This window comes from Aethalodelphis obliquidens, unplaced genomic scaffold (genome assembly GCF_003676395.1).
Source record: "Aethalodelphis obliquidens isolate GAN/ISIS:26980383/991018 unplaced genomic scaffold, ASM367639v1 scaffold23, whole genome shotgun sequence".
Taxonomy (NCBI): Eukaryota; Metazoa; Chordata; class Mammalia; order Artiodactyla; family Delphinidae; genus Aethalodelphis; species Aethalodelphis obliquidens.
The window spans coordinates 13,017,449-13,039,193 of record NW_020837967.1 but is presented as its reverse complement, the minus strand read 5'-3'; the positions used below and the strand labels follow the sequence as shown (position 1 = coordinate 13,039,193).

The 21,745-nt window shown below is 38.7% G+C and overlaps 1 protein-coding gene across 1 annotated transcript in view; it reads left to right on the top strand.

The window, feature by feature from the left end:
• NEBL (nebulette) overlaps positions 1-21,745 on the top strand; it is a 338,669-nt gene that overhangs the window by 43,625 nt on the left and 273,299 nt on the right. The window lies entirely within an intron of this gene.

The following is a 21,745-nucleotide window of genomic DNA, read 5'->3' as shown; positions in this document are numbered from 1 at the left end:
CCTTGGATTAGGTGGTGGCTTTATATATGACGCTAAGAGCACAAGCAACAGAGGAAAAAGTGAATTGGACTCCATCAGAATTGAAAAACTCTTGTGCTTCAACGGGCATTCTCAAGAAAGTGAAAAGACAACTCACAATATGTGAGAAAATATTTGCAAATTATATATCTGACAAATGATTTGTATCCAGAATATATGAAGAGCTGTCACAGCTCAGTCATTAAAAGACAAATAACCCAGTTAAAATTGGGCAAAAGATTTGAATAGACATTTCTCCACAGAAGATATACAAAGGGCCAATGAGCATAAGAAAAGAGGCTTAGTTTTTAGGGAAATGCACACCAAAACCACAAGGAGATACCACTTCACACCTGCTGGAATATGCATAGTCAAAAAGATGGACAGTAATAAGTGTTGGTGAAGATATGAAGAAATTAGAACTCACACAGAATACTAGTAGGAATGTAAAAACAGTGCAGCTGTCTGGCAGTTCCTCAAAAAGTTAAACATAGAGTAACCATATGATCCAATAGTTCTACCCCTTGTCATATACCCAAGAGAATCAAAAACATACATTCACACAAAAACTTGTCCATGAATGTTCATAGCAGCATTATTCATAATAGCCAAAAAGTGGAAATAGTCTATCAGAAAAAGGTGAATTCATCAAAAAGTGGAAATATCTGTCAAATGATGAATGGATAAACAAAATACAGTATATACAGTGGAACATTATTCAGCACTAAAAAGGAATGAAGTACTGATACATGGTGTCACAGGATGAGCCTTGAAAACATTAAGCTAAATGAAAGAAGCCAGACACCAAAGGCCATGTATTGTATGATGCCATACAATGGAAATGTCCAGGACAGGCAAATCCATAGAGACGATTCTTCCTTGGTATTGACTCTTGGGAAAAGGGGAGAATGGGGAATGACTGCTGATGGTACAGCGTTTCTTTGAGGGGTGATGGGAAAGTTCTGGAATTATATACAGGTGGCTTTTTGAGAAGGTACTCAAAACCACTGGATTGTGCCCTCTAAAAAGGTGAATTTTATGGCATGAGAATTATATCTCAATGTATATACATATATTGATATATATATACTGAAAAAACAAAAAAGAAAGCTATATCTGCCCTTCTGGAAAAAGCTGGAAACAAAGTCTCTATTGACCATTCAAAAAGCACATCAGGAGATTTTACCAGCTTCATTTGGAAAATAGGAACCAAGGGAAACTGGGATCCAGCTCCTCCCCAAATGAGTTTCCTTCTCTTCTCTTTTTCTTCTCCTCACTCCCTCTCTCAAACTTAGCAGTTGGAAGAAATGACTAGTTCAGTGGGGAGAAAAAAAGATGATGCTTCTGTTTCCATCTCAAGGTCAGTGTTCCATGTCATGACCTGTCAAACACTCCAGAGGTTCCAAAATGTATTACAAAACAACAACAGTTTACAGTGTTGACGCTCTCCTCACTGCCTTTATTAGTCTTGTGCTGTGCTGTGCTTTTCTCTGGCTGCGTTGGGTTTTGTTGTTTGTTTGATTTTGTTACTTCTGCTTATTTATTTTGACAGAGAGAATCCTCACAGTGAGCCAAGTACAGCCCACTGAGACCTAACTGTGGAGGATACACGGGGTCATTGTTTCAGAAACTTTGTTGTTTCTGGTTAATATGCATGGGGCTCATCTGATATTGGGCTCTTAGCCCACTGTCAGCCTTAATCCCAGCATGTCCTTCTTTCACGCTGTTCCTTAGAGATGGGGATCAAGGGGGACTTTGAGCACCAGGTTTTTTAAAAAAATTGAGATGTAATTGACATGTAACATTGTATTTAGTTTCAGTGAGCAACATAATGATTTGATATTTGTATATATTGTGAAATGATCACCATAATAAGTTTAGGTTAACATCTGTCACCACATATATTACACATTTTTTTTCTTATGATGAGAACTTTTTTTTTTTTTTTTGCGGTACGCGGGCCTCTCACTGTTGTGGCCTCTCCCGTTGCGGAGCACAGGCTCTGACCGCGCCGGCTCAGCGGCCACGGCTCACGGGCCCAGCCGCTCCGCGGCATGTGGGATCCTCCCAGGCCGGGGCCCGAACCTGCGTCCCCTGCATCGGCAGGCGGACTCTCAACCACTGCGCCACCAGGGAAGCCCCATGTGATGAGAACTTTTAAGATTAATTCTGTTAGCACCTTTCAAATACACACTGCAGTGTTATTAACTATAGCCAACATGCTGTTCATTACATCCCCAGAACCTATTTGTCTTAAACTGGAAGTTCGCACCTTTGGACCACCTTCACCCATTTCACCCACTCCTTACCCCCACTTCTAGCAACCACCAATCTGTTCTCTGTATCTATGGGTTCAGTTTTTTTTAGATTCCACATATAAGTGAGATCATACGGTATTTGTTTTTGCCTGTCTGACTTATTTCACTTAGCATAACGCCCACAAGTTCCATCCATATTGCAAACGGCAGGATTTTCTTTTTCATGGCCGAATAATATTCCATTGTATATATACACATCACATTTTCTTTATCCATTCATCTGTCAGTAGAACTGAGGTTGCTTCCATGTTTTGACTGTTGTGAAAAATGATGCAATGAATAGGACCAGCTTCTCTTTTTCCCGCTTTTCCCCCCAGTATTATGTTTCCATCCTTTATTTACATTTTCACTTTTGTCATGCTTTTTTCTTCTTTTTAAACAATCCTGGGCTAAATTGAAGCTTGGAAAAGGTGTTGATAGTGTTCTTTGTCTCCCTGGACTCTGCTTTTGCTGCCCCATTTCCATCCTGAAATTTCTTTTCCAGATAATCATTCATTTTACATTTTTACTAATTAATTACCCTGACGGTAGAATTTTACCCCCCTCTACTTTCCTTGATTCTTAGCTGTCCTGTGTTCCATCTCTTAGGACCCGGTTGAAAGACTAAATTTCACCTGATAAAGTCAAAATGGAAATTTTCTAGTTCCGTTGTTATTTCTGCATTTTTGAATTTTTCATCATCAATTGTTTGGTTATCCTGAGTAGTTTGAAAAGAAAAAAACAGGATACATTATTCAGCCTTGCCTTTTATTTATCAATTGTCAGAATGGTGAATTGGGGCCCTAGCATCTTTTACTGGTGGTCCCCAGTGAACTGTTACCTACTGTTTTGGGGGAGGAGGTGGGAGGACATTTTATCAACTTATTATAAACTCATGGACTTTATAGATTTGATGTGTTTGAATCAGTTGCAGTCATTCCTTTTGATATTCAAATTGTTCCAGCTTTGGCCAGTGGAGGCTTCTTCTAAATGCTTGTATGTCTTCTTGACGCTACCCTGTCAGTCTGAGCCACTGACTTCTAGGTAGCACTTTCCACCTCGTTAAGTAATCGGATTAGTTGGTCTTTAAGATTTCCTTTAGTTCTAGCTTCCCTTCCAGAAAAGCCAATTTTAATAAACTACAATAAACTCTTTTATGCTGGAAATATACTATTCGGATTTTTTTCCCCTTTTGAGTTCACATAGTGGGTGAATTAATACATCGGAAAATATGAAATATTTTTGTTTCTCCCCTCAGATCTTTTAGCTCCCACTTATGTGACACTGGCTCAGGACACTTCCACACTCTGAGGCCAGTATCTAGGCAGAAAACAAAACAGAACAAACGATATAAACATTTCTCTACCTAAGGCTGTAGTGAGGCTTACCAAGGAAGTGCCTGATTTTGAAGACGGATTGTTTTTGAAATATACCAGTGTTACAGTTGTTGTTATTCCAAATGTGGTATCTTTCTCACCTTCTAGCTGGGGCACCAGGCAGGAAGAATGGATAGCTGTATTTTATCCCATAGCCCTGGTAAGGCAGAATGGGGAGATAAGGGGGGCTTGAAGCACCCCAATGAGCTGTTCAGGGAAGTCCAGAAGGCTGCAAAGCCAGATCTTGCCAGGTGGCTGCAGTCAGTCCCAGTCCCTACAAGCTGGGAGCTGGAGCCCGTCCATCCAGGCAGAGCCTGAACCAGATCCAGGCAGCTGGGCCAAGTCCCCAAGGCTGTCCCTGGGACCAGAAGGTATAACTAGAGGGAAGCATGGATTTAAATTCCAGGGCATAAGACAACAGCTCATCATCTCTGAGGAGAAGGAGCTGAAAATGACTTTTTTGAATAAATGCTGGAAGGACACTGTCTCATACTGAACCGCCTATAATAAAACTTAAGAAGTACCTGATTTTTGTTTCTGTCTGTGCCCTGTGGAGCACGTGTGACTTCAAAGCAACTCTGCAGGGTGCAGGGAGAAAAGAGCATGCTTTTATTTCTAATTTTGGCACAGATCCCCCAAACTATTTTTGATGGCTAGGAAACAAAACTTATATTCCCTCTAGATTCACTTGCATTTAGCAGGACCACCTTAGTTTTCCTACAGTGACAGTTTCTACTTCTTTAACCTGTGCATTCTCCCTACTTTGAGGCTTTATTTTATAGGAAAAAGGCAAGGGTGACACTAGATGATTTCAAGTGAAGCCTGGGACAGCCTGGTTCGTCAGTCACCCCCCTCCTGGAGTTCTTTCTTCCCGCCATAATGTGTCTTCAGAATTTAAAACAGTGGTTTATAAGACTGTTTAAAACTAATGAAACACCCTTTTAATAGGAGTCTTAGGTTGTGAAAAGAAGGCCTGGTTTCATTTCAGTCTGATGGGACACCTTACTGATGAGCGAATATAGCTCCAACCTAATGCATGTGTGTGATGTGTGTGTGTATGTGTAAGCTTCTTGAGACCCAGAGATTCCATTAATTCCAGAAATTAGAGGCATCAAGGTTTTTTCCAATGATTCCGTCTCTCCCTTACCAACACAAGATGGTTCTTTCAGGCATGTTTTTGGGGCGAGTTTTCTTTGTGGCCTCTTTGCCCTGCCTTCCCCCCAGCTGCTCCTCCACAGCGCGGCTTCAGTGCAGACTGATTCAGGCTCTGCTGTTTTTCATTTCTTTTGGCCTATTTATTTCTGATCAGTTTTTATTACTCCTTTACTGTTCTGTTTGAAACTTTGGATCCTGATATAGTTGGGCGGTGGTTCTGCTTGACTTAGAGAGTGATCCTAATGAGCCTAAAGTGGTTGTTTTTAGGTGCCGTGAGGGTCTTGTGACTTCTCAGGAAGAAACTGCCTCTCTGTGGCCCTGGTCTGATTATTACAGGTCAGCAAATGAAGGGCAAGATATTATTAGGTCCGATAGCTTTGGTATTATACTTTTTTTAGATCCCTATATTAATAACTCATTGTTCTTTTTTCTAATCATTGTTAGTGATGTTGCCTTAAATTATAAAGACCGGTACTACAGTAATGATGATAGTCATATCAATATGCTAAAAGATTTACCCTCATCCCTCTTCATCCTCCATTGAAATAGAACCTTCTCTGAAGAGTTAGGTTATGAGTAGAATGAATATATGTTGGTCTAATAAGCAATATTATGATCTAAAAGCATTTGTCAAAGGACCAAATATAGAAGGTATTTTATGAAATTCTATAAATACCAAGAAGCATTTGTCATTTGCATATATTGTCTAGCTTCTCTGTGTAAAAAATTGCATAAAATGGTACCAGTGAACACACACACACACACATACATAAACGTGGAGATTTCCCTCAAAGAGTTTATTGGTATATTCCAGTAAAGAGGAAAAATAACCTACATGAAACATTTATTGAATAACACAAGGAAACTTAAACCTAAATGTTCAGTTGATGGAGGTTGGATATATATAAAATTATCAGAATTCATAGAAGGGAGACTGTCGTGTATATAAGTTCGCCATGCCACGTGGAAGAGAAGAATTTGGATAATTTGTATAGTGGGGGTGAGGGAGAAATTTAGGCAAGTGGTGAGGATTTACGGGCCACTGGGAAGGCCAGGATAACTTGGACTGAGAGCTTGTGTACATAAGAGATTTAGTGAACTTTTTACCAGTAGTTTCAGTGTATGAATGAAGTTGATGATAGTGAACTTTACAAATATGAAGTTTTATCTATAGATATGAAGTAGCAATTATACTCAAGCATTTTACTACTTGTTTAAGTAGTTTAGACTGTTTCCCAAAGTCAAAAGAAAACTATCAAATTATAAGCACTTGTATTAGCAACTACAGTGGAACACCCTAAAATGACTCAAGACACAGGTTTATCTTTTTTTTTTTTTTTTTTTGCGGTACGCGGGCCTCTCACTGTTGTGGCCTCTCCTGTTGCGGAGCACAGGCTCCAGACGCGCAGGCTCAGCGGCCATGGTTCACGGGCCCAGCCGCTCCGCGGCATGCGGGATCTTCCCGGACCAGGGCACGAACCCGTGTCCCCTGCATCGGCAGGCGGACTCTCAACCACTGCACCACCAGGGAAGCCCCACAGGTTTATCTTTGACCTTGCACAAGATGGTTACAATACTGGAAGATCTACAAGAGTGAGGACCTTGTCTGATTGAGCTTTGTGTCTCCCAAGAGGTGCATCTTAGCACAGTACCTTGCACAGGGTGAGTTTTTAGTAGTTTTCATTGAATGAATGCATTAATATAAAGACATTCTTTGGTGTTGGCCTCAAAAAGGCATTATAAATGACACTCCAGAGCACCCTTAGAAGGTAGACTTCATTGTCCAGGAAATATGTGTCGGTAAAGTCCCACTGCTACTAAGTTTTTCATAAATATCTTGGGGTGGTTATTAAAACCAGCCAAAATGATTTTATTGAGTATCTTCTATGACTCCAGTAACAGAACGTATGTGAGACTTGATTCTTGACATTACAGAAATTATGACTAAGAATATTCATTGGGGAAAAATTAGAAAATCAGAAGACAGTATACAAGGCAGAAATACTGGAGGGGAGTATAGGTGGATATCTTCACTGCTGCTCTTTTCTTCTTTTCTCATTTCCTTAGGAAATTGATCTATGTCATATTTTCAACTGATATCTCTATCGATGACTCAGTTTGATATGTTCTGGATTTCATACCTGGACACTGAGAATTTTTCCATCATCTCAGACCTCATATCTCTAAACCTAACCAGATTAAGTTCCTTTTCCTTTTTCTGTAATAGCACTGTTCTAATCACCCAGGCTCAAAGTCATTGATTATTTCTGTGTCTACATATTTCCTTATGCTTAGCAGTTGCCATTGCCACTCTATTCTGGATTGTGAGTAGATCAAGAGAAAAGAAGAGATTTTTAATCAAGTGAGCCCATATATGCAGGGCAAGTGTGGTGGACAGAAGGAAATAAAGTAATGTTCTTGGGACTCTAAGGGAAGACATAGACGGTGGAGCTTTGACTTAATGGTACTGAGCAATGTCTGTTTCAGGGCAAGAGAAACTGGGAGAAATCTTCACATTCTTTGGCCTGAAACATGTTACCTGTTAACTTGCTTAATATTGGTATATCAAACTTTGATTAGTAGAATTTTGCTTTAAATATTTTAGAAAATCCTAGTATTGAAAGGAAGTCTATTATTAAATTTGCATTTTTCTACTACTGTGTTTTTCTGGCGTACTGGTAGCCTTACATGCAGAACACATTGATTCTTCGCTCCATAGTTTCTGGGCCGTCCTATGTGTAGCTGATGATTAGTGGCATGAACTGTCATGTGTCCTAGGCTGTCTCTTGCTTCTGGTATTTAAACAGAGACGGCATTGCTGTTTCAGATACTGAAGACATGAGCCTGGCATTGGGTAGGAGATTAGACTAGCTCTCTGTGACCCCTTCTAAGATTAAGATTTTATCCTTGGGCTTCCCTGATGGCGCAGTGGTTGAGAGTCTGCCTGCCGATGTAGGGTACACGGGTTCGTGCCCCAGTCTGGGAAGATCCCACATGCTGCGGAGCGGCTGGGCCCGTGAGCCATGGCCACTGAGCCTGCGCATCCGGAGCCTGTGCTCTGCAACAGGAGAGGCCACAGCAGTGAGAGGCCCGCGTACCACAAAAAAAAAAAAAAAAAGAAAAGAAAAGATTTTATCCTTTTACAGTGATTCATAAGAGCATTATTTGGTAATTTATTTCTGTTATATAATATATTGGCAATAAACATACATTGGTTTTGGCTTTCTCTATAGCACCTGGGAAAGTATAAGGTTAAACACCTACCAATGACGTCCAAGAGTGGCACCATTGGCAGAGTGTTCATGGAGTACACTGTAAATGTTGAATTAAACAAAAATACTCTTTTGACTTTGTTGACATGGAACCTCGGTGGTAGGTGCTGTATCTTGGAAGCACCGAGTTTAGCATTTTTGTGGCATTAAGGTGGTCTGCAGACAATTAGCCTGACCAAGTTTATAAAGATATATAGTTATAAAGGCTCAGGGTATCTCTCCATAAGAATGGTAGAAGGGGATAGAAAGAAATACCTTTTCCTTCTTTGAACAGAAGCCATGCAAGACAAGGGATGAAAGCGTGTGACTTTGGGGTGCTTGATCTGTACTGTAAAATAGTTTCAGAGCCAAGCACACTTTAGGAATGATCTCCTGGGTTTCTCAGCCGTGTCCAGTTTTCTTAGTCTGATACTTTCAGAGGTTCTCCCCTGCTTCAGGGAGGAAGCTAGAGGTTATTGTATGAAGCTTGAAAAGATGTGGTTCCTTTAGATCCTTTGCCAGTATTGCATCATCATCTTGAAACAAAGAACATGGTAAACATCCACAGCTTCCACGATGGAAGAATTCCTTTGAACCAGATTGACCATAGAGAAAGTATCTCCGTAGCAGCAGATGCAGAGTGGTGTGTATCTAGCACTAGCCCCAGACTTCACTCAGGTGCGTGCCCTTCCTCTGGAGTGCTTTGGTCTCTCCAGCGAGCACATTCATTCTTGTTCTAACCCTCTCATATAGGTGGTCCTCGATGTTTTGGCCATCACAAAGTATTTTCGAAGAGTGCCAGTTAATAACTGTAGAAGGAATGATGGAAGAGAAAAATCCCTATTTTAACAAGCTTGGTAATTAATAAGCAATTCAGGCAAGAATGATCAGTGGATGATAAAGTCAGCCAGTGAAAGATTGTTGGGGAGCAGAATATTCTCAAAGTGTCACCCTTTGGACTACTTGATTACAAAGGGAAGAAGGCACCTTTAGGAGGGAAAATACTCAACACGTGATCAAATTTAAGGACTCTAACATAACCAAAAGAGGAACAAATTGGTGTCATGTATCCACTGATTTGATAGTCCTGCCTGTCATTTAGGCAGCATTCTTGCCTCAAATGTTTAACCTGAATCTAATCATGAAGAAACAATCAGACAAGTCCAAAAGTGAGGGCTTGTTTTCTTAAGAAATGCCAGTCGTTACAGACCAAAAAAGCAGGGGAAGCTATTTTTTGATTAAAGGAGACTAAAGAGATATGACATCTAAATGCAGTGTATGATCTCAGATTGCATACTAGATCGGGGAAAGAGCTATAAAGGACAGTTATTGGGTCATTTGGGGAAATTTAAAAATGGACTATATATTTGATAATAACATTGTATCAATTTAAATTTCCTGAGTGCAGTAATTTCTTGTAAGAGAACGTCTTTGTTCTTAGGAGATTCATATTGAAGTGTTTACTACTTAACTGTCATGATAAAAATATATTATATATGATTTTTATTATATATAATAACAAATATAAATATACAATCATTCAAATATAATACATATATTAAATATATTATTCATATTTGCTTTAAACACATATACACATTTACATGCATGTGGAAAGCACATATGGCAAAATGTTGATAATTGGTGAATCTAGATAGAAAGCATATTCACTGCACTATTTTTGAAATCTTCCTGAGGTTTGAAATTTTTCAAACTAAAAAGTTGGGGAAGAAAAGAACTTTTGTTTAGGGATGAGGTAATGGAGAAAAATGTTGAGCTATTAAACTCATGTTATGAGAAAATGGCATTTTATTACTGTTGAATAAAGCAAGGTTAGATGATACAGTCCACTGAAAATAAGTATTCACAAACAAAAACTGTTGAGTGAACTTGACTCAGATAGTCTGGAATTAACTATTTTTATTGTAGAGAAAGCATTGTGGTTGGACGTCTTAGTCTCTTTTGTTTTCACAATATTGGCTTTCTCTTGTTGGGGGTCCTTAGCTCACAGGATTATTGTAAGAATTAATGAGATAACGTATGTGAAAGTGCTTTGTAAGCTGCGAAAATAATGTCTCCAAGTGTCTTTGTGTTTGGGGTATTATAACTTGTGCTGAATTATAACACCCAGTGCTGTATTTTATCATTATAGAGAGTATGCATTCATAGGAAGACAAACTGGGTCAGTGACTTTATTAAGACCCATTCCAAAACATACGTAATTTAGAAGAATAAAGCTGCCTCCATGTCGATGAGATTAGCATAGTTCTGCCTTATGGCATGTCTAGAACAGTGTCTACATATAACAAATATTAGCTTTTTCAATAATGAAACAAAACTTCACTTGCTTTTTATGCTCATTTAACCTGTTGTACTTATGGAAAAATCTTTCCCCAGAGGTTGGAAAAAGAGCAAACAAGAGTTTTAACATAAGTTAATAGAACATTAAATAGAGAAAAGCTCAGATTTGCCTGCTGTGCTATTATCTTGTGATAATTTCAATTTAGGTTTTTATTTTATTGCTACACTAAATATAAAACTGAGTCACTGTACATGGAGTACTTGGGATGAATATGGAAAATGAATATTTTGCCCCTTCAGAGGGAGACAGGCCAGGGTATTTATAAAATGGTATTTTGACTCTGACTGAAAGAAAACTATATAGAAAGAATGATGACAAGGAAAGAATTGGGGGAACAAATATAATCCCTTAGTTAGAGGAGACGTTCCTATCTATTACTGAACTTGTTGACAAGATTCTTCAGCTAGTATAGACAGTTCAGGTGTAGCCTGTGGTGGGTATGGGTTTCACTGGTAATTAGCCAGAGTGACACTAGGTTGCTTTCTTTGTCATTTGGCACATGAGGTGATTATGATGATAAATATTTTAAATGACAACAGTCATTGAGTAATTAATGTGTACTTGTAGCAATGTTAAATGCTTTATTTGTGTTTCCCCCTTAAATCTCACAACATCTCAATAAGATAGATATATACTTCTAATATTCTTATTTTACAGATAAGCATGGTGCACTCAGAGAGGTTAAATAACTTGCGTAAGGTCGCACAGAGAGTAGTGGCAAAGTTGCCACTTGAACCCAGGTTGTCTGACTCCAGCCCATTTTTTAACCACAATACTATACTTAACTGACTCTCTAAAGGTGATATTGGAGAGAACGGATTAAGAAGATGTGGAGACTTTTTAGAGATAAGACATGTTTTTAGTGATGATAGAGTAAAAGGGACTGGAATAACTCTCAAAACTTAAAAAACTAAAAATAACTAGGGAAAATATATGACACAACAGTTTTCAGATATTAGACAAGTAGCACAAAACACTAATCCTTCAGAGAAGGGAAACAAAGAAGTTTCCTGTAACTTCCTGCCTGGAGAGTATATTATATTTTCAGGTACGTAACAGAGCCCAGCTATCACCCTCAGTTGAGAAGATGCACTTCAGCGTTTGAAGAGGCTACAGCCACTAGAATTCACAGGGTAAGGTCCTGGATGGGAGAGAACTACACAGAGAGCCAGCTCCAGAGATCTGCAGAGTTTTCAGTGAATAAAAAACTGCTTCAGGCCAGGGAAAGACATGGAAAGAATCAGGTGGAATCATTCTTGGAGCTCAGCAGTTTATATTTTCCACCACGCAGAGTGGAAAGACCTCCTAACATGCATGGTATCAATTGAAGTTCTCAGAAGACCATTGCTTCAGTTGTGTGGCAAAATTAGCCCTTTGTCTAGACTCTTCTGGTCTTGCTTAACAAAGCTTAAAAGCAAGCCATGGAAGGATTAAGTTGTTTCCAAGTAACTTTATTGCATCCAGCACAAAGCCCCCAAATATTTAAAGGAATATAAAAAACTCCAGTTTCAACAATGTAAAATTCACATTGTCTGGCAACCAATCAGAAATTACCAGCATTCAAAGAAACAGGAAAATATGACCCACAATGAGGAGAAAAACAATCTGTAGAAAAAGGCCCAGAAATTACACTCAACAACAGCAAAAGGTACATTCATTTCAAGTGCACATACCAAGATAGACCATATTTTGGGCCATAAAACAAATCTCAGTCAATTTGAAAGGATTTATAAGTCATATAAAGTATGTTTTCAGACCATAGTGGGATTAAATTAGAAATCAATAACAGAAAGACATCTGGAAAATCTCCAAATACTTGGAAACTACATAACATACTTACAAATAACTACTGGTCAAGAGGAGATCACAGTGAAATTAGAAAATATTTTTAATTGAATGAAAATTAAAACAATGTGTTACAATTTGTGAGTAAAAAATAAAGCAGTGCTTAAAGGGAAATTTATAGCATTAAATGCATATATATATTAGGAAAGTAGAAAGTTCTAAAATCAATGACCTAAGCTTAGACCATAAGAAGCTAGAAAAAAAGAGCAAATTAAAGCTGAAGTAAGCAGAAGAAAATAAATAAAATGTAAGAGTAGAAATAAATGAAATATAAAATAGAAAAATAATAGAGAAAAACAATGAAAGCAAAAGCTAACTTTTTGGAAAGAAAATTGATGAATCTCTAGCTAGAATGATTAAGTAAAAAAGAGTAGGCATAAATAATACCAGGAATGATAGATGTGACATACCACAGATTCTACAGATATTGAAAGGATAGTAAGGGAATATTATGAACAGCTCTATGTCAATAAATTTGACAACTTTTAGATGAAATGGAAAAATTTCTTGAAAGCCTTACATACTACAAAAGCTCAAGAAGAAAAGCAAATTGAATAACCACATTACTATTAAAAAAAGACATTTTTATTTAAAAACATTCCCACAAAGAAAGCTGCAGGCCTGTTGCTTTCACTGATGAATTCTACCAAACAATTGAGGAAAAAAAAATTAATTCTACACAAACTCTTTTAGAGAATAGTAGAGGCCATGAGGCCAGCATTATCCTAGTTCTAAAACTAGACAGAGAAATTATAAGAAATGAGAATTACAGACTAATGTCTTTCATGAACACAGATATAAAAGTTCTTAACAAACCAATCAAGTTGAACAATATATGAAAAGGATGATATATTATGGCCACGTAGGGTTTATCCCAGGAATGCTGGGTTGTTTTTAAATTAAAAAAAAATCAATAAATGTTACTCATACCAGCAGAATAAAAAAGGAAAACCATACGTGTATCTTAATAGAGGTAGAAAAAGCATTTAACCATTCCAACATCCCTTCCTGATAAAAACTCAGCAAACTAGGAATAGAAGGGAACTTCTATTATTAGAAGTTCTATTATTAGATATAGAGCATTTATGACAGATGTAAAGCTAACACCTTACTTAATGGTGAAAGACTGAAAGCTTTCCCCTGAGATGAGGAGCAAGGCAAAGATATCTCTTTTCACAACTTCTATTCAAAATAGTACTGGAGGTTCTTGTCAATGCAATAAGGCAAGAGAAAGAAATTAAAAGCACATAGATTGGAAAAGACGGATCAACTGCCTTTATTTACAGACAATATGACTATGTAGATATACAAAGGAATCTAAAAAAAAAAAGAAGAAAAAAGCTACTGGAGCTAATAAGGGAGTTTAATAAGATTGAAGGATATAAGATCAATATACAAAAATTATTTATATTTCTCTATACCAGAAATGAGCAATTGGAACTTGAAATCAAAAAACAATACCATTTACAATAGCATCAAAAAATATGAAAAAATGGGGAAAAATGTGAAGTACTTTGGGATAAATTTGACAAAGATGTGTAAAAATAAGACCTCTACACTGAAACCTAGAAAATGTTGCTGAGAAAAATTCATTAAGGTTTAAACAAATGGGTAGATATACCATGCTCATGGATTGGAAGACTCAATATTATTTTTCAGTTCTCCCCAAATTGATCTATTTATTCAATATTATCCCAGTTGAAATTCCGGCAGGCTTTTTATTTTGTAGAATTTGACTTGCTGATTTAAGAACATAATTTTGAAAAAGAAGAACTAAATTGGAACATATAACTGCCTGATTTCAAGGCTTATTAGAAAGCTACAGTAGTCAAGACAGTGTGGTAGTAGCATAAAGGTAGGAGATATATAGAGCAATGGAGAGCAATGATTTTCCATAAAGACAGCAAGTTAGTTCAATTGGGTAAGGACAATTCTTACAACAAATGGTGCTGGAACAATTGTTATAGCCATATACATAAAAAAAAAAGGACTATAACCCTTATCTTACACCACATACAAAAATTAACTGGAAGTGGACCTCAACCCTTACCTCACATCACATACAAAAATTAACTTGCAGTGGATCGTAAGCTTAAATGTAAGAGTTAAGACAATTAAATTTCTAGAAGAAAACGTAGAAAAAAATTTTAGTGACCATGAATTGGGCAAATATTTAAAAAATATGACACCCAATGCACAAACTATAGAAGAAAAAAAATAGATAAGTTGTACTTCATGAAAATTAAAACTTTTTTTCTCCAAAAGATACTAAATAAGAAAATGAAACAGGAAGATAGAGACTGGGAGAAAATATTTGCAAAGTACGTATCACACAAGGGACTTGTATCCACAATATGTAAAGAACTCTTAGAATTTAACAGAAAGAAGACAAAAACCTAAATTAAACATGGATGGAAGAGTTGGAGAAGTATCTTTTTTCGATATGTTTAGTCATTAGGTAAATATAAAATAAAACCACAATGAGATACCACTGCACTCCTGTTGGAATGGCTTACATTAAAAAGATTGACCATATCAAGAGTTAAAAAGGATGTGGAGAAACTGGAACTTTCAAATGTTGCTGGTGGGTATATATTATAAAATGGTGAAGTATTTTATAAAACAATTTGGTAGTTTCCTAAAAAGTTGGATACCATACCCCAAAGCCATTCCACTCTAAGATAGTTATCTAAGAGAAGTAAAACATATGTATACAACATATGCGTATAAAGACTTGTACACAAATGTTCATAACCTATATCTTTATTTCTAATAGCCCCAAAGTGGAAGCAACCCAAATGTCCATCAACAGGTGAATGGATAAATTTTGGTGTATTCCTACAATTTGATACTATTTAGCTATTAAAAGGAACAAAATATCAATGCACTCAACAACATGGGTGAATCTCAAAATAATTATACTGAATGAAAGGAATCAGGCAGTAACATGAACATACTGTATGATTCATTTAAAATAAAATTTTAGAAAATGAAAACTGATCTATAGCAACAGAAAGCATATTGATGGTTCCCTGAGTGTGGGTTAGTGGGAAGCAAGAGGAGATGGATTACAAAGGGATATGAGGAAATTGTTATGATGGAAATGTTCATTATCTTGATTGTGGTGGTTTCAGGGCATACAAAACCCATTACATGGTACATTTTAAATATGTGCGTTGCATTGTGCACCAATTATACCTCATTAAAGCCGTAAAAAGAATCCTAACTTATACCACTGGTGAGATGCTGAGGTAGCATGTTAACAGTTCTGGTAGAAGCCTAGACATTTACAGCAGATGAGACCTTAGAGGTGATCTTTATCATCACTGAGAAGTAAATGATTTGTCCAGGATAGTCACACATCATTCATTTAAGCCTTATTTAAATGCTACATCTCATGGCACTCCCCCAAGGATGTTAGTTCCAGGAAGACTGGCATGTCCTGCCCATCTTTGTGGCTTTTATCTATTTTAGACAGTATTTTGTACACAGTGGTGCTTAGTAAATATATGCTGGTTAGTTGAAAGCATGATGTTTCCTAAGCTGAATTATAGATGAGAACTGCTTCACTTTCTTGGTATAGTGGAAAGATGCACTCAGTAAGTGGTATATCTTATTACAATTTCCACTTATTAAACTTCTGGGAGTTTCCTTTGGGCACAAAGTTGTTTTATTGGCATGCTTGGCACTGCTTGGGTCTAGGAAAGCCTCTGAGTTGGAACAGGTCCAACATGTTACGTAGGATCTGCAGGTGACAGAGAAACCAGATAACAGCAGTTTAAACAAGATGAAAGTGTGTTTCTCCATCACCTAAGTCTGTGAAGCCATCAGAGACCCAGGCTCATTCTTGTTTTTCCATTCTGCCTTCATCTTGCCTTTGTCCAGATGTTTCATGATGACTCTCACCATGTCCACTTGCCCTCCAACAAGAAGCTGTGGGGGCCATGGGAACTGGAAGCTACGACCAGAAAGTTTCACCCAGCACCTCTGTGCAGATTGTTTTGGCCAGAGCTGCTGCTAGGCCACACCTAGCTGCAAGTGAGCTGGGCATGAAGTCTGATCTTGGAAGAACAGAGAATAGATACTGTGGGGCTGACTAGCAGTCTGAGCCACAGGGAGGGATCTGAGTATCACAGGAGTTTTAGACTGACAGATAACTGGAGTTCAAGACGGTCATGATATTGTTAACGTCACCCACTTCTTCCCTTTTTGCTTCAGTTCAGAAGTGACAAAGAAGGAGGAGCCTGATGGCTGTGCTCAGTCTTTACCCCATCGCTGACACATCCATTTCTGTTTCAGGCTGTGAATGATTGAGGTGACTCTCCCTTCTCTGAAGTTACGTTCTGATGGTTAATATTTCTGGTAAAAAGCCACAAAATGTTCTCACGGGAGGTCAATAGGTGGGAATGGAATCTCCGATAAGAAAAACTGCTACAAGGGACATCTGAGGAAGACTGGCAGGAAATGTGTTATTACCATTTAATAACAGATGGTAGTTTAGTCATTGCTGAGGACTTTGTAATACTGTTGAAAAAAATCAATTGCCTACAATTTTGTGAAGCAGCTGATTTTAATTTTCACTTTTTCACGGGGAAGAAACCGAGTCATGGAAGGGTGTATAATGAAGCAGCTCTGTTCAGCGAGTGAATTTGTGGCACAGATCAATCCTGGCAACTCAAATTATGGGTTTGCCATCCATTTCTTTGCTCATTAGGTCATCTTTCTTTTGGAGAAAATGAGAAATGATCTAAAGAAAAAGAAAGAAAATTTAAGAACTTTCCTCCCCAAGCCCTGTATTAATAGAGTCGACATTTCTCTGTTGATTGTCCTGAGGTCGGCCCCCTAGAGTTCGTGGGGAACTGGACTGCCTGGCCCTCAGAGCCACGCATGGTGCTCTTTATCTTTTACGCAGGGTGCAAAAGTGTTGCTTAGCAACAGTGATTCTTCCAGCTCTCACAACTGCTGCAGCCCGAGGAACTGACAATAGAGTGGAGTTTGAGAGCGAGATTCTCATTTTTCAGCTTCTTCATTGTGGTGAGGGGGAATAAAGAAAGAAAAGGCAAATAAGATGAAAGAATCACAATCAACAGCGCGGCGCAGAAAGGCTGTGGCTGATGGTGGAGAAGGGTTGAGCGTCATGCGTCGTACACATGATTAATAAATGCTGGCCGGGAGAATTAAAAGGGAATAATCACAGCGGCAGAGGTTAATTAGAGAAAATAAAGAGGCAGTACAATGAGGTGGCCGGGCAGTCTGGAAGTTTCTGACCAACTGGGTGTCTAGAGCACTTTCATCCCCTGTTTGGGGGGTTTTTGTTCCTTATTTTTCTCTTTTGGTCCAGGTTCTTGGGAAGTTTGAAGGGATATAGAAAGGATGGAGGGAAACTTTTTAAGTTTTTCTCCAGTTCACTCACTGGCAACCCTAGAAGTGGGTTAAGCAGCTTCTTCTTGAGTTCTAAGTGTTTAGCAAATGTTCAGGACAGCGACTTTCAGTGGTGATCTCGGGTTGGCCTCTTTGTGGCTCGTGCGCTAGAAGCCGAGCAGCGCTGGACACTTGGAAATGCTCCACAGCCTTCAAGGTAATTTTAATGTTAGAAATGCCCTCATTTCCTGGTTCATAGTCTTTCTCACTCTTTCCATCATTTCATGGAGATAAAATGGAAGAGCATGTGCTGACCACTCACATGAGATATTTCAGACCTGAGAGATTACAGTCTTTCATATCAAATGCAGTCACAGCCCTTTGTAGAGCAGTTTTCTGAAGGGAATCAGATGGGTTTTTCAGAGCTGAAGGAAGTCAGAGGATGAAATAAATAAAAGCAGAGAGGAAATTGAAAGGGGTGTGTGTGGGGGAAACATATGTTTTCAGATGATATTTTAAAATAGATGGAGAGTTGATGAGACAGAGATACTGAAGACTGACTCCAGATGGTGGGAATAGCAATGGCAAGCTGGTGTGAAGGGACAGAGCGCAGGCTGGCACCAGACGGGGGAGGAAGCGAGGGGAGAGGGAGAAAAAGGTTGCCGGGGAGGCTGAGGGAGGCTGCCGTGCCGGTGGGCAGGGCACTGAGAGCCTTTGAGGTTATGTAGAAAGAAATTAGAATTATTGAATCCATACCCAACACTTTCAGTGTAATCATTTACTCAGTAAGTTCACGTCTTGTAATAGACCTTCATTACGTTTGTGAAAAAGGCAGACTTCACTTTGACTCCTTTGCTAAGTCTCTGGTTATAGGCAAAACGATATTTAAATCAACACCAGTGAGAGGCCATGGAGGAAGTGGGCCAGAGGAAGATGCTATCAAATTTGTTTTTCTCTATACATTCAGATGATAGGGATACATATTGAAGAATATTTATGCTTTCTTGTAACAGCCTTGTAGAGTCCTAAATGACCTGATCTTTATGGGTTGATTGGGGTGGGGGAAGAATTACTGGGAGAGAGGAACTCGAGAAACAAGAAATTATTCCAATTCTAGCATAAGATATTCAGACTAGCTTCTCATTACTAAGAGAGAGAGAGAAATCCATCCACGTTCTCTTCATGTGAAATGATGTGGTTTTACTTGCGTAATAATTTTTTTTTAACATCACTGGGTTTCCTGACTCTGAGTTTGGCATTATGATTTCGTTCAGTGAGCATTGACTGCCTACTGTGTGTGAGAAAGCGTTCTAGGGCTACAAAGAGGAAAAAAGTCATAGTTCTGCCTTTGTCTTTTGTGTGAGCGAATGCAAATGTCTCCTTTCAATATCTGTACTCTGTGTGTGCTGCTGTGTTATCACCTGAGAGGGGCCTACAGCCTGAGTCCTAACACTGTCATAAATCTACACCCACTCCACTCTTTTGCCTCTTTTCAGCTGACCCATCGTTACTGATTCTGCCTTTTCTAACAACTGTTTACGCTTAGATAATTGTTGGTAGCAGCACTTTGCTATCAGGGTTACAGAAAACATAAAGATTCAAAAGGAGATTATTTTAAGTGTTCATTTTATGGAGGGCCATGAATTAAAATGGCAACCCTTGTCTCGTCCATTAAACAAGGAAGAGAATTTGTATGCAGAAGGTGACTGCCCTTGTGTCATTAGAGTCTTTTGCATGGAGCTGTGACTATTATGTCAATAAAAAAGTCTAATGTCTTCATTTATTGCGTGGCTCCTGTCATGATTCAGGGAAATGCCAATAATTTCAGTTGTCCTGATGAAAGTGGTTGCTTTTGGGAGGGTTGCATTCCAGTGTCATCAGACGTGGATTCAGCCTTATCTTTTCAGTTTACATTTCTCTTGGACTTTTTCATTTGTTCTTGTTGTTTGCCATGGAAACCTGTTTGTAAATCTTTTGTTGGTAATGCTGTAACCAGCATAGTACAGGCAGAGACCCCAGCGCCTGACAATACAAAAAATGACTAGTTTAGCGGAAATGGAGGCAAGCCTATTGCTATAGGGAACAGAAAAGATGCACTCTATTATTGAGTTCATTTTATTTGCTAAGAGTAAACAAATAGTTATGGTGAATTTTATTTGGAAACAATAAAGAATTGACAGTGTGTGGGCAAAAATTCCCGAAGCAGTGGTAGCTGAGAAGTGAAAACTCCTACAAGTGTAGTTAAATGAAATATAAGCTGAGAGGTATAACAGTTTGCTGGTTATTGATACTGTGATTAAGAAGGGCAGAGGAAACGATGCGGGTGCTAGGATCAAAGAGATGGGCCCAGAGTGAGGTGAAGAGTAGAGACAGGTTAAGGAAAGATAGATTGATGTGATGAATCCAGTTTAAAGCTCTGTTAAAAATATACAGTCAAAACCGAGTAGCTCTAAAAAATTGTGTAAATATTCTGTCCTTTACAGACCCTTTACGAATGTCTAAACGACTTCTTGAGGCTAATCTAAGATACTACCCTCAGCAAAACTTTTTGAGGACTAAGTGTTCTATGGAAATCATGTTATGCAGCCAAAGCAATTAGCTGATTGAGGGTGAGGACAGAGAGAAGAGAGCTAAAGTAAGGAAGGTGGTGGGAAGATAAGGAAGAGGGACTTAGAATTTCACTAGTATCCGAAGCCCAAATAGATTTTATTTTTCTTTTAGTCAGAATCTATTTTGTTTTCCCAAAGTCACAATACAACGGGATCATTTTGACATATTACATTTTTCGATGGGGGAAAATAAATTGAGATGCCTATGAGTTCTGTCCTCTTTAAAGCAAAAAGCACTGCATCACTGTTGTGGATAATGTTACATTTAGAGGTTTAGAGCTGGAAGGTAATCTAGTCTGACCTCTTCATTGCACTGATGAGGAAGCTGCAACCTACAAGGTTAAATGACTTTTTCAGTCTAGTTAGTGGATTAGTAGAGATCAGAACCCAGGTACCCAGGTTCTCTTACATCCCAGTTCTGGCCTCTTTTGCTTAGTGCTCTGAGGACTGGCCGGGGAAGGAGGCATGAGAAAGCCAAACCCAATCTGCCCGGCCACTTTCTCCAAAAGCTGATGTCCATAGACTACTCCTGACTGACACCGAACAAAGCTAACCGGTGGCCAGGAGGTGAACACCACTGGGGTGTCCTTCTGTCTTTGAGCATAGGGTGCTCTAAATTCAATTCAAGGTAAATTAATATAGAAAATGTCCGAGATCCCAGTATGACTTGAGCCGTACTTTCCTTACTTTACCATACTTACGTTACATTCTCGAGTTATGCTCTAAATCTGATTTGCTTCAAATTCCTTAAGCTCAGCAATTGGCCTAGCAGTTTAGTGGTTTGACTTTAAGAGGTAGAATTGTGACTATCCTAGTTTGACATCCTTAACTCAGTGTTTTCCGGAAGTTTATTGATTTAGAATTTAAAAGAAATGCTACATCTACGGGAACGTGTACTTGGTTTTGGCCATCTTTCCTCATCAGTTTCCTTCACTCTGACCTTGATCCCCTTATCACTCCCTCCACCTGCTTTTCTTAGGCTGGATTTTCCCCAACTCAGTCCATACCTTGGCCAGATGTCTTCCCGTTTTACCACCCACTGGATAACTGTCTACTGGTTAGGACATTTGTGAGACTTGTCTTTCAGGGCAAGAGTTCTGAAACTTTAGTCGACCTAAGAAGAGTCCCAGGAGCTGAGTCTTGGACCCCCACCTCTTAGATCCCGATACAGTTGGTCTGAGATGAGGCCTTGGAACCTGTATTTTAAACAAACACTAGCATTGACTTTGATGCAGGTGGTCCATGAACCACAGTGCTTAACGATGTCAAATTTTGGAAGCACTAATATAAATCACAGGGACAGTTACACTTTGGATCCCTTTACCTAATTATAAGGAGCTTTTTCAGTGCTATTCCAGCCACTGGTTCTGTCTGTTGGCCCTAGTCTTTTCCTCACTAACACTTAAGAATAGTTGATGGGGAAGAATTCTAGTCTCTCATACAGTATTGTCATTCTTCCAGTTGATGAATC